Source organism: Nothobranchius furzeri, chromosome 8 (genome assembly GCF_043380555.1).
Source record: "Nothobranchius furzeri strain GRZ-AD chromosome 8, NfurGRZ-RIMD1, whole genome shotgun sequence".
Lineage (NCBI taxonomy): Eukaryota > Metazoa > Chordata > Actinopteri > Cyprinodontiformes > Nothobranchiidae > Nothobranchius > Nothobranchius furzeri.
This window is the reverse complement of record NC_091748.1, coordinates 75564948-75582565: the sequence shown is the minus strand read 5'-3', so window position 1 is coordinate 75582565 and position 17618 is coordinate 75564948. Positions and strand designations below refer to the sequence as shown.

General features: G+C 52.0%; 1 long non-coding RNA gene across 1 annotated transcript; it reads left to right on the top strand.

Annotated features, from left to right (window-relative positions):
* The first annotated feature begins 10579 nt into the window (after positions 1–10579).
* LOC139071477 (uncharacterized) lies at positions 10580–14138 on the top strand. The gene is made up of 4 exons (XR_011521361.1): positions 10580–10790; positions 11168–11218; positions 11301–11358; positions 13972–14138. It is a non-coding gene; the product is annotated as an uncharacterized lncRNA (long non-coding RNA).
* The last annotated feature ends 3480 nt before the right edge of the window (positions 14139–17618 follow it).

Here is a 17618-nt window from a genome sequence, read left to right as displayed (position 1 = left end):
TTTTATTTCCTTATATATGAAGATTAAATGATTGACCAACACATTCATAACCTGACAGCAATTAGACTGAAGTTGACTATATTAGTTTAAACAGAAAAGGTTATATTGGTTAAGTGTAAAAATGATTATTCTCAAAAAGATTATATTGATTAGCTTTAAAAATGATTATGCTGATTAGGGCTGCAATGATTCCTCGAGTAACTCGAATGATTCGCTGACAAAAAATATTCGAGAATTTTCCGCTGCCTCGAGGACTCGTTAAATAGACCATAGCTGAATATCCGGCATTGCGCATGGATTCTTTATGTGTTGCGCAACGCGGTTACGTCATTGATTATACGTGCCATGTACTCTACTGCACAGCGCGCAGCGGTCTTTTCGTCTTTTCAGCTGGGCAGCCGACAATGGCAGACGCCATGGAAATAAATGAAAACGAGCAAGACCAAAACGAAGGATATAGTAAGTGACAGAAGTTTTCCAAGGCATGGGATCACTTTACATTAAAAAGCAAGGAAAACGCCATTGTATGCAAGCATTGCAAGGTGGAGCTACCACAACAGCACTTCTTCCATGCTGCTGCATCTCTTAAGAAAGCATCCGACTGAGGGCATGAGTGAACGTGCCGAGATCAGGTAAATAAACTTTTTTCAGGTTGTAAATATTGACTCAGCTGTAGTGTCAATAAAATACATTTATTTGTTATAAGTTAGTTTTAAAATTCTGCCCTAAAATACATCTGTTAAGTGTATATTTTTAAAATTGGTTTACAAAAAAAAAAATCTTTGTGTAGCGGAGGCAAATGTGTATTATTTGATATTCTGTATAAATATACAATATTACCTTACTTGATCTTTATTGTAAATATCAGAAGATTATAGGATTTTTGCTTTATTAAGTAATTATACACACCTCGTCTTGATTCAGAAAAGAGTCAGGTTTATAATTGTAAGAATTTATTTTAGAAACAATTAAAACATGACAAGTGAACTAAGCATTTACTGTGAATGGATGGAGCTAAAGGTGATGTAGGAACCTACACTCAACAAAAATATAAACGCAACACCTTTGTTTCTGCTCCGATTTTTCATGAGATGGACTTAAAGATCTGAAATTCAGTCCAGATACACAATATTACATTTCTCTCAAACATTGATCACAAATCAGTCTAAATTTATGATAGTGAGCACCTGTGCTTTGCTAAGATAATCCATCCCACCTCACAGGTGTGCCACATCAAGATGCTGATCTGACATCATGAGTAGTGCACAGGTGTACCTTATACTGCCCACAATTAAAGGCCACCCAGGAATGTGCAGTTAATTGCTTTATTAGGGGTCTGGGGACTCAGAACCGGTCAGTATCTGGTGTGACCACCATTTGCCTTATGCAGTGCAACACATCTTCTTCGCATAGAGTTGATCAGATTGTCAATTGTGGCCTGTGGAATGTTGGTCCACTCCTCTTCAATGGTTGTGCGAAGTTGTTGGATATTAGTGGGAACTGGTACACGCTGTCGTATACGCCGGTCAAGCACATCCCAAACATGCTCAATGGGTGACATGTTCGGTGAGTATGCGTGGCCATGCAAGAACTGGGACATTTTCAGCTTCCAAGAATTGTGTACAGATCCTTGCAACATGGGGCCGTGCATTATCTTGCTGAAACATGAGGTAATGTTCATGGATGTACGGCACAACAATGGGCCTCAGGATCTCATCACGGTATCTCTGTGCATTCAAAATGCCATCAATAAAATGCACCTGTGTTCTTCATCCATAACAGATGCCTGTCCATACCATAACCCCACCACCACCATGGGCCACTCGATCCACAACATTGACATCAGCAAATTGCTCATCCGCATGACGCCACACACGCTGTCTGCCATCTGCCCTGAACAATGTAAACCGAGATTCAACTGTGAAGACAACACCTCTCCAACATGCCAGACGCCATTCAATGTGAGCATTTGCCCACTCAAGTCTGTTACGGTGACGAGCTGGAGTCAGGTCAAGACCCCGATGGGGACGACGAGCATGCAGTTGAGCTTGCCTGAGACGGTTTCTGATTTAAACCCTCTCAGTTCTTTGTCTTTTGTTGGTTCATTGTTTCAGTGTCCAGCGTGTTTTTATATTAAACTATACTAAACGTTCGTGTCTATCTGCCTGCCTTCCTCACCCACATGTGGATCCTCACCTCCGCTTCACTCACCAGCACGCCGTGACAGAATGAACCAAACTCCTAAAGGATCCAGCGGGGAGGTTCTCCCCTGGGAGTACCTGCTTCAGTTCCTCACCTCAAACCACCGGCCGGCTTCTCCTCCTCCGGCGTCGCCTCGCCGCAGACGCCGCTGCCGAACCCCGGCCTCGGCGATCCTCTCCACCCTCCCGGAGCCAGTTGGGGTTTGGACTGGGAGACGCAGCTAGACCGCTCCTGCTATGTGGGCACCAGACTGGCAGTGTGCTCCCCCAGAGTTAGCCCACGGTGTTGGGAAGGATGCCGGGCTCCAGCGTCAACCCCTGTCCCAGGACGGAACCACGGGCTCACCGCTACCCCGGCTTGGGACACCAGCTTGGACCCACCCCAGTCAGATCAGCGGCCCCATCTCCGGTCCAGTCAGCACCTCCTTCATCTACAGGCGGAGGGCCCACGCCTACAGCCCATCAGACGGAGCTCACCAGCCTCCAAGTGGAGCTTGACTGGCTCCGTCAACTCATCAGCCTCCAGGAGTTCCAGCTGGACATCCTATCCTCCTCGTATCTCCAGGAGAAGGTTTCTGTCCAGCCAGCGGCCCCACCTCCGGTCCAGTCAGCAGCTCCCTCATCTCCAGGCCAAAGGACCGAACCCACAGCCCATCCAACAGAGCTCGCCGGTTTCCGAGCTGAGCTGGTCCGACTCCGTCAGATTTTCAGGCTCCAGGAGCTCCTGGTGGACAATCTAACCTCCCTGCTTTTCCAGTTACCGGCTCCACCAGGTCCTGCGCCACCAGTCCAGTCTGCGCCAGGTCCCGCGCCACCAGTCCAGTCTGCGCCAGGTCCCGCGCCACCAGTCCAGTCTGCGCCAGGTCCCGCGCCACCAGTCCAGTCTGCGCCAGGTCCCGCGCCACCAGTCCAGTCAGCGATAGGTCCCGCGTCACCCGTCCAGTCAGCGCCAGGTCCCGCGCCACCCTTCCAGTCAGTGCCAGGTCCCGCGGTGGTCCAATAGGCTCCGCCCCCGGGCCAGCCTGTCCAAGAGTCTCCGCCCCGGAGCCAGCCTGTCCAAGAGGCTCCGTCCCCGGGCCAGCCTGTCCAAGAGGCTCTGCCCCCGGGCCAGCCGGTCCAGTTGTCAGCGCACAGTCCGGCGGCACCAGCCAAGGAAGCGGTCCCGTCTGCAGCGGTTCCGCCTCGACTCCAGAAGTTGGCGGCCCCTCCTGCGGCGCCTCCACTCAAGAAATCGGCGGCGCCTCCAGTCCAGAAGTCGATGCCTCCAGTCCAGAAGTCGATGCCTCCAGTCAGGAAGTCGGCGCCTCCAGTCAGGAAGTCGGCGCCTCCAGTCCAGAAGTCGGCGCCTCCAGTCCAGAAGTCGACGCCTCCAGTCCAAAGGTCGACGCCTCCAGCCCGGAGGTCGACGCCTCCAGCCCAGATGTCAATGCCCCCAGCCCAGGGGTCGACGTCGCCTCCAGCCCAGGGGTCGACGTCTCCTCCTCCAGCCCAGAGGTCGGCGACGTCTCCTCCTCCAGCCCAGAGGTCGGCGACGTCTCCTCCAGCCCAGAAGTCGACGACGTCTCCTCCAGCCCAGAAGTCGACGACGTCTCCTCCAGCCCAGAAGTCGACGACGTCTCCTCCAACCCAGAAGTCGACGACGTCTCCTCCAGCCCAGAAGTCGACGACGTCTCCTCCAGCCCAGAAGTCGACGACGTCTCCACCAGCCCAGAAGTCGACGACGTCTCCTCCACTCCAGAAGTCGACGACGTCTCCTCCAGCGTCTCTACCTGCCGAGTCTACCCCTGCAGCGGCTCTGCCTCCGGTCACCGCCGGTCCTGCCCTCGCCAGGTGCGGAGGGGCCACGCCTACAGCCCATCAGACGGAGCTCGCCGGCCTCCAAGTGGAGCTTGACCGGCTCCGTCAACTCATCAGCCTCCAGGAGTTCCAGCTGGACACCCTATCCTCCTCGTATCTCCAGGAGAAGGTTTCTGTCCAGCCAGCGGCTCCGCCTCCGGTCCAGTCAGCAGCTCCCTCATCTCCAGGCCAAAGGACCGAACCCACAGCCCATCCAACAGAGCTCGCCGGTCTCCGAGCTGAGCTGGTCCGACTCCGTCAGATTTTCAGTCTCCAGGAGCTCCTGGTGGACAATCTAACCTCCCTGCTTTTCCAGTTACCGGCTCCACCAGGTCCTGCGCAACCAGTCCAGTCTGCGCCAGGTCCCGCGCCACCAGTCCAGTCAGCGCCAGGTCCCGCGCCACCAGTCCAGTCTGCGCCAGGTCCCGCGCCACCAGTCCAGTCTGCGCCAGGTCCCGCGCCACCAGTCCATTCAGCGCTAGGTCCCGCGCCACCCGACCAGTGAGCGCCAGGTCCCGCGCTAGCCGTCCAGTCAGCGCCAGGTCCCGCGGTGGTCCAAGAGGCTCCGTCCCCGGGCCAGCCTGTCCAAGAGGCTCTGCCCCCGGGCCAGCCTGTCCAGTTGTCAGTGCACAGTCCGGCGGCACCAGCCAGGGAAGCGGTCCCGTCTGCAGCGGCTCCGCCTCCACTCCAGAAGTTGGCGGCCCCTCCTGCGGCACCTCCACTCCAGAAGTCGGCGGCGCCTCCAGTCCAGAAGTCGGCGCCTCCACTCCAGAAGTCGGCGCCTCCAGTCCAGAAGTCGATGCCTCCAGTCCAGAAGTCGACACCTCCAGTCGAGAAGTCGACACCTCCAGTCGAGAAGTTGACGCCTTCAGTCCGGAAGTCGACGCCTCCAGCCCGGAGGTCGACGCCTCCAGCCCAGAGGTCGACGCCTCCAGCCCAGACGTCGACGCCCCCAACCCAGACGTCGACGCCCCCAGCCCAGACGTCGACGCCTCCAGCCCAGACGTCGTCGCCTCCAGCCCAGACGTCGACGTCGCCTCCAGCCCAGGGGTCGACGTCTCCTCCTCCAGCCCAGGGGTCGACGTCTCCTCCTCCAGCCCAGAGGTCGGCGACGTCTCCTCCAGCCCAGAAGTCGACGATGTTTCCTCCAGCCCAGAAGTCGATGTTGTCTCCTCCAGCCCAGAAGTCGACGACGTCTACACCAGCCCAGAAGTCGACGACGTCTCCACCAGCCCAGAAGTCGACGACGTCTCCTCCAGCCCAGAGGTCGACTACGTCTCCTCCAGCGTCTCTACCTGCCGAGTCTACCCCTGCAGTGGCTCTGCCTCCGGTCACCGCCGGTCCTGCCCTCGCCAGGTGCGGAGGGACCACGCCTACAGCCCATCAGACGAAGCTCGCCGGCCTCCAAGTGTAGCTTGACCGGCTCCGTCAACTCATCAGCCTCCAGGAGTTCCAGCTGGACACCCTATCCTCCTCGTATCTCCAGGAGAAGGTTTCTGTCCAGCCAGCGGCCCCGCCTCCGGTCCAGTCAGCAGCTCCCGCGTCTCCAGGCCAAAGGACCGAGCCCACAGCCCATCCAACAGAGCTCGCCGGTCTCCGAGCTGAGCTGGTCCGACTCCGTCAGATTTTCAGTCTCCAGGAGCTCCTGGTGGACAATCTGACCTCCCTGCTTTTCCAGTTACCGGCTCCACCAGGTCCTGCGCCACCAGTCCAGTCTGCGCCAGGTCCCGCGCCACCAGTCCAGTCAGCGCCAGGTCCCGCGCCACCAGTCCAGTCAGCGCCAGGTCCCGCGCCACCAGTCCAGTCAGCGCCAGGTCCCGTGCCACCCGTCCAGTCAGCGCCAGGTCCCGCGCCACCCGTCCAGTCAGCGCCAGGTCCCGCGCCACCCATCCAGTCAGCGCCAGGTTCCGCGCCACCCGTCCAGTCAGCGGCAGGTCCCGCGCCACCTTTCCAGTCAGTGCCAGGTCCCGCGGTGGTACAATAGGCCCCGCCCCCAGGCCAGCCTGTCCAAGAGTCTCCGCCCCGGAGCCAGCCTGTCCAAGAGGCTCCGTCCCCGGGCCAGCCTGTCCAAGAGGCTCTGCCCCCGGGCCAGCCGGTCCAGTTGTCAGCGCACAGTCCGGCGGCACCAGCCAAGGAAGCGGTCCCGTCTGCAGCGGTTCCGCCTCGACTCCAGAAGTTGGCGGCCCCTCCTGCGGCGCCTCCACTCCAGAAATCGGCGGCGCCTCCAGTCCAGAAGTCGATGCCTACAGTCCAGAAGTCGATGCCTCCAGTCAGGAAGTCGGCGCCTCCAGTCAGGAAGTCGGCGCCTCCAGTCCAGAAGTCGACGCCTCCAGTCCAAAAGTCGACGCCTCCAGCCCGGAGGTCGACGCCTCCAGCCCAGATGTCAACGCCCCCAGCCCAGGGGTCGACGTCGCCTCCAGCCCAGGGGTCGACGTCTCCTCCTCCAGCCCAGAGGTCGGCGACGTCTCCTCCTCCAGCCCAGAGGTCGGCGACGTCTCCTCCTCCAGCCCAGAGGTCGGCGACGTTTCCTCCAGCCCAGAAGTCGACGACGTCTCCTCCAGCCCAGAAGTCGACGACGTCTCCTCCAACCCAGAAGTCGACGACGTCTCCTCCAGCCCAGAAGTCGACGACGTCTCCTCCAGCCCAGAAGTCGACGACGTCTCCACCAGCCCAGAAGTCGACGACGTCTCCTCCACTCCAGAAGTCGACGACGTCTCCTCCAGCGTCTCTACCTGCCGAGTCTACCCCTGCAGCGGCTCTGCCTCCGGTCACCGCCGGTCCTGCCCTCGCCAGGTGCGGAGGGGCCACGCCTACAGCCCATCAGACGGAGCTCGCCGGCCTCCAAGTGGAGCTTGACCGGCTCCGTCAACTCATCAGCCTCCAGGAGTTCCAGCTGGACACCCTATCCTCCTCGTATCTCCAGGAGAAGGTTTCTGTCCAGCCAGCGGCTCCGCCTCCGGTCCAGTCAGCAGCTCCCTCATCTCCAGGCCAAAGGACCGAACCCACAGCCCATCCAACAGAGCTCGCCGGTCTCCGAGCTGAGCTGGTCCGACTCCGTCAGATTTTCAGTCTCCAGGAGCTCCTGGTGGACAATCTAACCTCCCTGCTTTTCCAGTTACCGGCTCCACCAGGTCCTGCGCCACCAGTCCAGTCTGCGCCAGGTCCCGCGCCACCAGTCCAGTCAGCGCCAGGTCCCGCGCCACCAGTCCAGTCTGCGCCAGGTCCCGCGCCACCAGTCCAGTCAGCGCTAGGTCCCGCGCCACCCGACCAGTGAGCGCCAGGTCCCGCGCTAGCCGTCCAGTCAGCGCCAGGTCCCGCGGTGGTCCAAGAGGCTCCGTCCCCGGGCCAGCCTGTCCAAGAGGCTCTGCCCCCGGGCCAGCCTGTCCAGTTGTCAGTGCACAGTCCGCCGGCACCAGCCAGGGAAGCGGTCCCGTCTGCAGCGGCTCCGCCTCCACTCCAGAAGTTGGCGGCCCCTCCTGCGGCACCTCCACTCCAGAAGTCGGCGGCGCCTCCAGTCCAGAAGTCGGCGCCTCCACTCCAGAAGTCGGCGCCTCCAGTCCAGAAGTCGATGCCTCCAGTCCAGAAGTCGACACCTCCAGTCGAGAAGTCGACAACTCCAGTCGAGAAGTTGACGCCTTCAGTCCGGAAGTCGACGCCTCCAGCCCGGAGGTCGACGCCTCCAGCCCAGAGGTCGACGCCTCCAGCCCAGACGTCGACGCCCCCAGCCCAGACGTCGACGCCCCCAGCCCAGACGTCGACGCCTCCAGCCCAGACGTCGACGCCCCCAGCCCAGACGTCGACGTCGCCTCCAGCCCAGGGGTCGACGTCTCCTCCTCCAGCCCAGGGGTCGACGTCTCCTCCTCCAGCCCAGAGGTCGGCGACGTCTCCTCCAGCCCAGAAGTCGACGACGTCTCCTCCAGCCCAGAAGTCGACGACGTCTCCTCCAGCCCAGAAGTCGACGACGTCTCCTCCAGCCCAGAAGTCGACGACGTCTCCTCCAGCCCAGAGGTCGGCGACGTCTCCTCCAGCCCAGAAGTCGACGACGTCTCCTCCAGCCCAGAAGTCGACGACGTCTCCTCCAGCCCAGAAGTCGACGACGTCTCCTCCAGCCCAGAAGTCGACGACGTCTCCTCCAGCCCAGAAGTCGACGACGTCTACACCAGCCCAGAAGTCGACGACGTCTCTACCAGCCCAGAAGTCGACTACGTCTCCTCCAGCGTCTCTACCTGCCGAGTCTACCCCTGCAGTGGCTCTGCCTCCGGTCACCGCCGGTCCTGCCCTCGCCAGGTGCGGAGGGACCACGCCTACAGCCCATCAGACGAAGCTCGCCGGCCTCCAAGTGTAGCTTGACTGGCTCCGTCAACTCATCAGCCTCCAGGAGTTCCAGCTGGACACCCTATCCTCCTCGTATCTCCAGGAGAAGGTTTCTGTCCAGCCAGCGGCCCCGCCTCCGGTCCAGTCAGTAGCTCCCGCGTCTCCAGGCCAAAGGACCGAGCCCACAGCCCATCCAACAGAGCTCGCCGGTCTCCGAGCTGAGCTGGTCCGACTCCGTCAGATTTTCAGTCTCCAGGAGCTCCTGGTGGACAATCTAACCTCCCTGCTTTTCCAGTTACCGGCTCCACCAGGTCCTGCGCCACCAGTCCAGTCTGCGCCAGGTCCCGCACCACCCGTCCAGTCAGCGCCAGGTTCCGCGCCACCCGTCCAGTCAGCGCCAGGTTCCGCGCCACCCGTCCAGTCAGCGCCAGGTCCCGCGGTGGTCCAAGAGTCTCCGCCCCCGGGCCAGCCTGTCCAGTTGTCAGCGCACAGTCCGGCGGAACCAGCCAGGGGAGCGGTCCCGTCTGCAGCGGCTCCACCTCCACTCCAGAAGTTGGTGGCCCCTCCTGCGGCGCCTCCACTCCAGAAGTCGGCGGCGCCTCCACTCCACAAGTCGGCGGCGCCTCCAGTCCAGAAGTCGACGCCTCCAGTCCAGAAGTCGACGCCTCCAGCCCGGAAGTCGACGCCTCCAGCCCGGAAGTCGACGCCTCCAGCCCGGAGGTCGACGCCTCCAGCCCAGAGGTCGACGCTTCCAGACCAGACGTCGACGCCTCCAGCCCAGACGTCGACGTCGCCTCCAGCCCAAGGGTCAACGTCTCCTCCTCCAGCTCAGAGTTCAACTCCTCCTCCTCCAGCCCAGAGGTCGGCGACGTCTCCTCCAGCCCAGAAGTCAACGACGTCTCCTCCAGCCCAGAGGTCGACGACGTCTCCTCCAGCCCAGAAGTCGACGACGTCTCCTCCAGCCCAGAAGTCGACGACGTCTCCTCCAGCCCAGAAGTCGACGTTGTCTCCTCCAGCCCAGAAGTCGACGACGTCTCCTCCAGCCCAGAAGTCGACGACGTCTCCACCAGCCCAGAAGTCGTTGACGTCTCCACCAGCCCAGAAGTCGACGACGTCCCCACCAGCCCAGAAGTCGACGAAGTCTCCTCCAGTCCAGAAGTCGACGACGTCTCCTCCAGTCCAGAAGTCGACAACGTCTCCTCCAGTCCAGAAGTCGACTACGTCTCCTCCAGCGTCTCTACCTGCCGAGTCTACCCCTGCAGCGGCTCTGCCTCTGGTCACCGCCGGTCCTGCCCTCGCCAGGCGCGAGCCTCCCAGAGCCCGCCGCCGTCTCTTCCTCTGCCCCAGACGCAGGCCCCCCCAGAGCCTGTCACCGTCTCCTCCTCTGCCCCAGACGCAGGCCCCCCAGAGCCCGTTGTCGTCTCCTCCTCTGTCCCAGACGTAGGCCCCTCAGAGCCCGTCGCCGTCTCCTCCTCTGCCCCAGACGCAGGCCCCTGGACTCTACTGGTCCCTGCCTCTTCTCCAACAATCTCTCGGTTCTTCTCGGCCCTCCTTCCTGGTCCCCCTCCTCCCGCCCTGCTCTGTGTTCCTGTGGGCGTCTGGAATCCGCTCTCTGGGGGGTGGGGTGGGGTGGGGGGGGGTGCTTTTATTGTGGGCAGTATAAGGTACACCTGTGCACTACTCATGATGTCGGATCAGCATCTTGATGTGGCATACCTGTGAGGTGGGATGGATTATGTCACACCCTGTCCTGTTTCCCCATTCTGTTCAGTCATGTGTCTCTGTTAATTGCTCCCACCTACCTCTCTTTTTCCAATCACCCAAGCTCCCAGCCCTCATGTATTTAAACCCTCTCAGTTCTGTGTCTTTTGACGGTTTATTGTTTCAGTGTCCAGCGCGTTTTTATATTAAACTTTACTAAACGTTCGTGTCTATCTGCCTGCCTTCCTCACCCGCATGTGGATCCTCACCTCCGCTTCACTCACCAGCATGCCGTGACAGATTATCTCAGCAATGCAGAAGTGCTCACTATCACACATTTAGATTGATTTGTGAACAATGTTTGAGAAAAATGGTAATATTGTGTATCTGGAATGTATTTTAGATCTTTATGTCCATCTCATGGAAAATCGGAGCAGAAACAAAGGTGTTGCGTTTATATTTTTGTTGAGTGTATGTGTAAATGCGGTGTTGGTCAGAACTTCAGAATCTCGGAAAGCGGCGTCTCTGGATGAAAAAGAATTTGGTTTGTTCTAAACTATGATGTTATCTTCAGAAGCACATTCAGACGCAATCTCTGTGTTCTACCTCACCCTTTTGATGACCTTCGTCACGGATTCGGAGGTCAGAGAGGCAGGATGACCTCTGGGCACCCAGGTCCGGTAGATTGACTGCGAGCACCGACTTCTCCGGTCCAAAAGATATCACCACGCAGCACAGGTTGGAATCAGCTTGCGTCTCAGGAATAACTCTTAAGGAGTTGAACAATATCAGCTTTGTTCTGCATGAACTGTTTGCTGTCTCAGCTTTGTAGGTGCAAAAAGGTTTTGATGATGTGTCAAAATCTTTGATTATTAAAGAGATATGCTAAAGATGGCCGGTCTGAAGCTTTCTCTAGAACTGGCAAATCACTCAAAGTGACTTAGTTTTAAAGAATTTATGTTATGATTTTCACAGTCAATCAGAGGCTGACAGGAAAGATGTTACCAAGACAACTCAGAAACACGCCTTCTTTAATATGGAAGTCCTGACTGGTAAAGAAAACAAGTTATGTGTTGTAGTCTAACTTAACCGTACTTGTTATTGTGGATGTGCAGGTGTGAGGACCTTGTCGTCAAAACATCTGAGGAGACAGAAAAATGGGAACGGTGCGGTAAAGTTATGAGGAAAAACAGTTCAGAAGTTAACCTTTCTACCTATTACTTACCTAAAAATGTTTTTGTGTAACAGATGATGCATTCTGGATAATTGGAGTGTCGAGAAAACCGGATGACTTTTGAACGTTTTGGTGAGTAGGCAGTTTTAAGACCGCTAACGGACTAGCAGCAAAAGCTTATCTTAAAGTGAAACTGAGTTGGAAAAAACTTATTTATGTGCTAAAACGTTTAAGTACCAGTTCACTGACAGTATGTTGAAAATGTATTGGTTTTAATCACTAGTATGAAGCTAGTCTGGTGACATTGGGGGGGGGGGGGGGGGGGGGGGGGAACCTTGCCACGCAGTCGTGGCCGCAAGTTATTTTTCCCCCTCAAATGTCACCAGACAGGCACCATTATAGGAGTTTTCCATTTGCTGTAACATTTTTTCTTTGCCAAATAACCTCCACTTTGTACAGCGATACTGCTAAAAGATGGTGATGAAACCAGAGACCTGATTTTTTTATGAATGGGTAAATTAAATGATTCTGTACTTAATTATTTAAAGAAAACTTCACATCTGTGAAAACACTTTTGTTAAAAACAGATTTACAGCCATGATTTAAGGTTATATTTTTATCTTTTGGGAAGAAATTATTACAAAGAAAATCATTGTAATAAAAATGGATTTTTGTAAAGATTTATTGTGCTCAATAGTAATCTTTGACATGCTATATACAGGGTACATGTGCTATATATGACTATCAAAGGTATTGGCCAGACTCAGCATTAAAATTGTAAAAATTCAGTGTAACTATACTTTACCAATTATATAAATATGAACTTGGTTCAGTTTTTCATTTTGTTAAAGAGCAAGTCACCCTCAAATCAACTTTTTTGCTATTAAACTATATAAATGAGTCTCTAATCGTTAGAGGTATAACAGTACGCTAAAATCGTATCCGATTCGGTTCAGTGTTTTGAAGAGCTCAGTTCAAATCGTTTTCTGTATATTATTATATTTATTTATTTTTTGTCTGAAGCGGCTTCTGTAGTGAGCAGAACCAGGTGTCCTCACAAGCTGCTGATCTAGTATGATGTCTTTAAATATTTCACAGTTTATTTGCGCAGCTATGAGTGTCACTCTCATACGTGTTTGACTGTTGATGCGCCTTGTTTTTATTTCTGCAGTGAGCCTTGAAAACTCAACTCAGACTGCCCACTTTCTTCTTTAAAACTCATATTAGAGGGTATCCGCAGGTCCTTAAAAAGTCTTAAAGTTTTAAATTTGCTTTTTTAAATTTAAGGTCTTAAAAATCATTAGAAATGACAAATAATCCTTAATTACAGTTTCCAAATGTCTTAAATTACCAAAGACCCAATGAACAAGAATTTGTAGTTAGTGTTCAGCATTTTTTGTTTATGATATTGGCATAAGTGGAACTGTACACATTCAGTTGGTTGTGAAAGGGGACTATTTTTAGATGAGCACATTAGCTGGTTAAGCTAGTGGGAGCTTGCACCATGGGGAAGTGCAAGTTTAATGGTAACTGGGTGGGTAATCCCACGTTTGCGACGTGGTTAGCACCAGTGCCAGGCAATAGCTGAAAATTATAGCTTAAATATAATTAAAAAATAGCTTAAATTTGGTCAAAGTGGCCTTAAAAAAGGTCTTAAAAAGCCTTAAATTTGGCTCCCTTAAACCTGCAGATACCCTGTTAAATAACGAGCTTTCTCCGCATCGTATTTTTTGTTGTAGAATGAAAACATTACATCAACTGCCGTGGGGGAAAAGTTCAGTAGACATGTTGTTTACGTTCAGCGTCTCTACTGTCTCCACAGTAGCAGCGACAGCCAGCTGGTTTGATCTGCTCAGAAAGACGTTGATCAGAATTTGCAGATCACCTTTTTTAATCGGAGATCAGGTGCGTGCAACCATCATGCGTCACTCAATACAGCGTCGGTGCGGAAACTCGCCTATGAACTTTGATCTGCTGCACTTAAATCATGCAAACAAAATTTCATTATTTAATGGAAAATGAACCAAAATGGTACGCAAGTGGCCCGAACCGTTAAACCCCTAATATATACATGCAGCTGTAAAATTGGCAGCACATAATTTTGTTTTTTTTCTGTAGATTACTGAATTACACATCAGGACAGCATGATGGAGTTAAGACCTGTAGTCAGCTGAGAGCTCCCGGTGGTACAAGCACAAAAATTAAATATTTAACAAAAGTAAACAAACTGTACCGATTTTGGTTCTTAAGACTAACAGAATCCTTCCCGGTGTCCAAATCGGGTCGCGGGTCTTCTGCGTCAAATGGTCCAACACATGTCTGCACCTCCGTTAGTGATATCCAGCTAGCGGGGTCGGAGTTCGGTTGAACTTCTCCGGTAATCATCCCAGAGAAAAAAACAATCTGACCGACTAGCAGAGGCTTCAGAAGCTACATCTTGACTGATGACACATTGTTCTCAGCTATAACTCTTAACACAGAAACATCGTAGTCAGGTGCTTTTTCTTCAGACCTCCTGTGAAACGTCACCAGCTGTCCAGGGCTTAGACCTGAAGCTAGTTTCTGTTTTTCCCGTGCCAGTCAGAAACATCAGATTTTCTTCAAATTCCAGCCGTGAAAATCCAAAAACATTTTTCATTGAGGTTTTATACTTTAAACATGCCATTCAAAGGAATTTAGCCTGTGGCCAATATCATTAAGATAGATTTTGAGTACTAGATAGTAAAGCCTCTATTCTGTGGTTAGAAGTCTCCTCGACGAGGGAGTGGAGAGCCGGACCAGAACACATCATCTCCTTTTCCAAGGGTGATGAACGAGATGTACTGAACCTCACTGAGGAAACAGCACCGGCAGGATTCAGCAGTGTGGTAGGACTGACTTTGGGTTGCAATGATTATGAATTTATAAAAAAAATTTGCCCCCTCAGAGTTTTCATGAATGTTAACTAGATCTATTAAAGCTTAAAGGGCTTTCTGATCAGTTTATCTCTGCTGTCAAATTGGCATTTTTGACATGTGATTCGATGAGGATTAGCTCTCTTCTGGTGGATGAGGGTGGAAATGCATTTTTTGTGTGCCTCTTCCTTGTTGGCTTCACTTTCATACCAGAATTATGGGGGCTGTCGTGGTGGAAATTATTCCATCTAACCACTCCCTGGTTCTTTGGAGGTGACCCTGAAGAGAGATCCACACTTTAAGCTAGGGCTGGGCAATATGGCCTAAAACTAATATCACAATATATTGAGGATTTAACCTCAATAATGATAAATGGACCATAACTGCAGGTAAGTTGTCCACTAGATGGGGCTGTCACATGTATTATATTTAGTCACATTTTTACGCATCTCAAGGTGGTACAGCTTCTTAAAGGGACATGAATGTTGCCCAGCTACACACATCTTTTCATTTTTTTATTATCAAATTTATTGACATGGGAAAAATGATCTCAATAAGAGTCAGAAATTTCGATAACGATACATTTTCGATTTATTGCCCAGCCCTACTTTAAGCCCATTATAATATGTACACACACAAAGATCTTTGGTTGGCTTCTGGTGAGAAGAACACAAGCAGTTCCCTGCCGATGTATCTTCTAACTTTCGACTCTTCTCGTCAGCCCTTTTATTGAATTGCATGAAAATTTTTTTAAATTTTACAACAGTTCCACAATAGACTGGGGCGTTCCCACTTCACAGTCATACACTACTCCTCCTCATGTGAGCGGTCTTCATGAGTTCACAGTCTAAAGCACCTTCTGACTTTCCCTGACCCTCAACATCCAAGACTTTTTCTAAGACTGAACTTGTGATCTCTGGCTCAGCAACGAGGTCAAAAGTTTATCAATCAGACACTTCCCCATGACATAACTCGTGATCTTCTTTTGACCACAAGCAGTAAGAGTCAGGCCATTGTTATAGAAACTTTCAACACCAATGTTTTCTGGAACGTTATCTCTGTTAGTCTGCAGCACTTCGACAAAGTTTTATTTCCTTATATATGAAGATTAAATGATTGACCAACACATTCATAACCTGACAGCAATTAGACTGAAGTTGACTATATTAGTTTAAACAGAAAAGGTTATATTGGTTAAGTGTAAAAATGATTATTCTCAAAAAGATTATATTGATTAGCTTTAAAAATGATTATGCTGATTAGGGCTGCAATGATTCCTCGAGTAACTCGAATGATTCGCTGACAAAAAATATTCGAGAATTTTCCGCTGCCTCGAGGACTCGTTAAATAGACCATAGCTGAATATCCGGCATTGCGCATGGATTCTTTATGTGTTGCGCAACGCGGTTACGTCATTGATTATACGTGCCATGTACTCTACTGCACAGCGCGCAGCGGTCTTTTCGTCTTTTCAGCTGGGCAGCCGACAATGGCAGACGCCATGGAAATAAATGAAAACGAGCAAGACCAAAACGAAGGATATAGTAAGTGACAGAAGTTTTCCAAGGCATGGGATCACTTTACATTAAAAAGCAAGGAAAACGCCATTGTATGCAAGCATTGCAAGGTGGAGCTACCACAACAGCACTTCTTCCATGCTGCTGCATCTCTTAAGAAAGCATCCGACTGAGGGCATGAGTGAACGTGCCGAGATCAGGTAAATAAACTTTTTTCAGGTTGTAAATATTGACTCAGCTGTAGTGTCAATAAAATACATTTATTTGTTATAAGTTAGTTTTAAAATTCTGCCCTAAAATACATCTGTTAAGTGTATATTTTTAAAATTGGTTTACAAAAAAAAAAATCTTTGTGTAGCGGAGGCAAATGTGTATTATTTATTTGATATTCTGTATAAATATACAATATTACCTTACTTGATCTTTATTGTAAATATCAGAAGATTATAGGATTTTTGCTTTATTAAGTAATTATACACACCTCGTCTTGATTCAGAAAAGAGTCAGGTTTATAATTGTAAGAATTTATTTTAGAAACAATTAAAACATGACAAGTGAACTAAGCATTTACTGTGAATGGATGGAGCTAAAGGTGATGTAGGAACCTACACTCAACAAAAATATAAACGCAACACCTTTGTTTCTGCTCCGATTTTTCATGAGATGGACTTAAAGATCTGAAATTCAGTCCAGATACACAATATTACATTTCTCTCAAACATTGATCACAAATCAGTCTAAATTTATGATAGTGAGCACCTGTGCTTTGCTAAGATAATCCATCCCACCTCACAGGTGTGCCACATCAAGATGCTGATCTGACATCATGAGTAGTGCACAGGTGTACCTTATACTGCCCACAATTAAAGGCCACCCAGGAATGTGCAGTTAATTGCTTTATTAGGGGTCTGGGGACTCAGAACCGGTCAGTATCTGGTGTGACCACCATTTGCCTTATGCAGTGCAACACATCTTCTTCGCATAGAGTTGATCAGATTGTCAATTGTGGCCTGTGGAATGTTGGTCCACTCCTCTTCAATGGTTGTGCGAAGTTGTTGGATATTAGTGGGAACTGGTACACGCTGTCGTATACGCCGGTCAAGCACATCCCAAACATGCTCAATGGGTGACATGTTCGGTGAGTATGCGTGGCCATGCAAGAACTGGGACATTTTCAGCTTCCAAGAATTGTGTACAGATCCTTGCAACATGGGGCCGTGCATTATCTTGCTGAAACATGAGGTAATGTTCATGGATGTACGGCACAACAATGGGCCTCAGGATCTCATCACGGTATCTCTGTGCATTCAAAATGCCATCAATAAAATGCACCTGTGTTCTTCATCCATAACAGATGCCTGTCCATACCATAACCCCACCACCACCATGGGCCACTCGATCCACAACATTGACATCAGCAAATTGCTCATCCGCATGACGCCACACACGCTGTCTGCCATCTGCCCTGAACAATGTAAACCGAGATTCAACCGTGAAGACAACACCTCTCCAACATGCCAGACGCCATTCAATGTGAGCATTTGCCCACTCAAGTCTGTTACGGTGACGAGCTGGAGTCAGGTCAAGACCCCGATGGGGACGACGAGCATGCAGTTGAGCTTGCCTGAGACGGTTTCTGATTTAAACCCTCTCAGTTCTTTGTCTTTTGTTGGTTCATTGTTTCAGTGTCCAGCGTGTTTTTATATTAAACTATACTAAACGTTCGTGTCTATCTGCCTGCCTTCCTCACCCACATGTGGATCCTCACCTCCGCTTCACTCACCTGCACGCCGTGACAGAATGAACCAAACTCCTAAAGGATCCAGCGGGGAGGTTCTCCCCTGGGAGTACCTGCTTCAGTTCCTCACCTCAAACCACCGGCCGGCTTCTCCTCCTCCGGCGTCGCCTCGCCGCAGACGCCGCTGCCGAACCCCGGCCTCGGCGATCCTCTCCACCCTCCCGGAGCCAGTTGGGGTTTGGA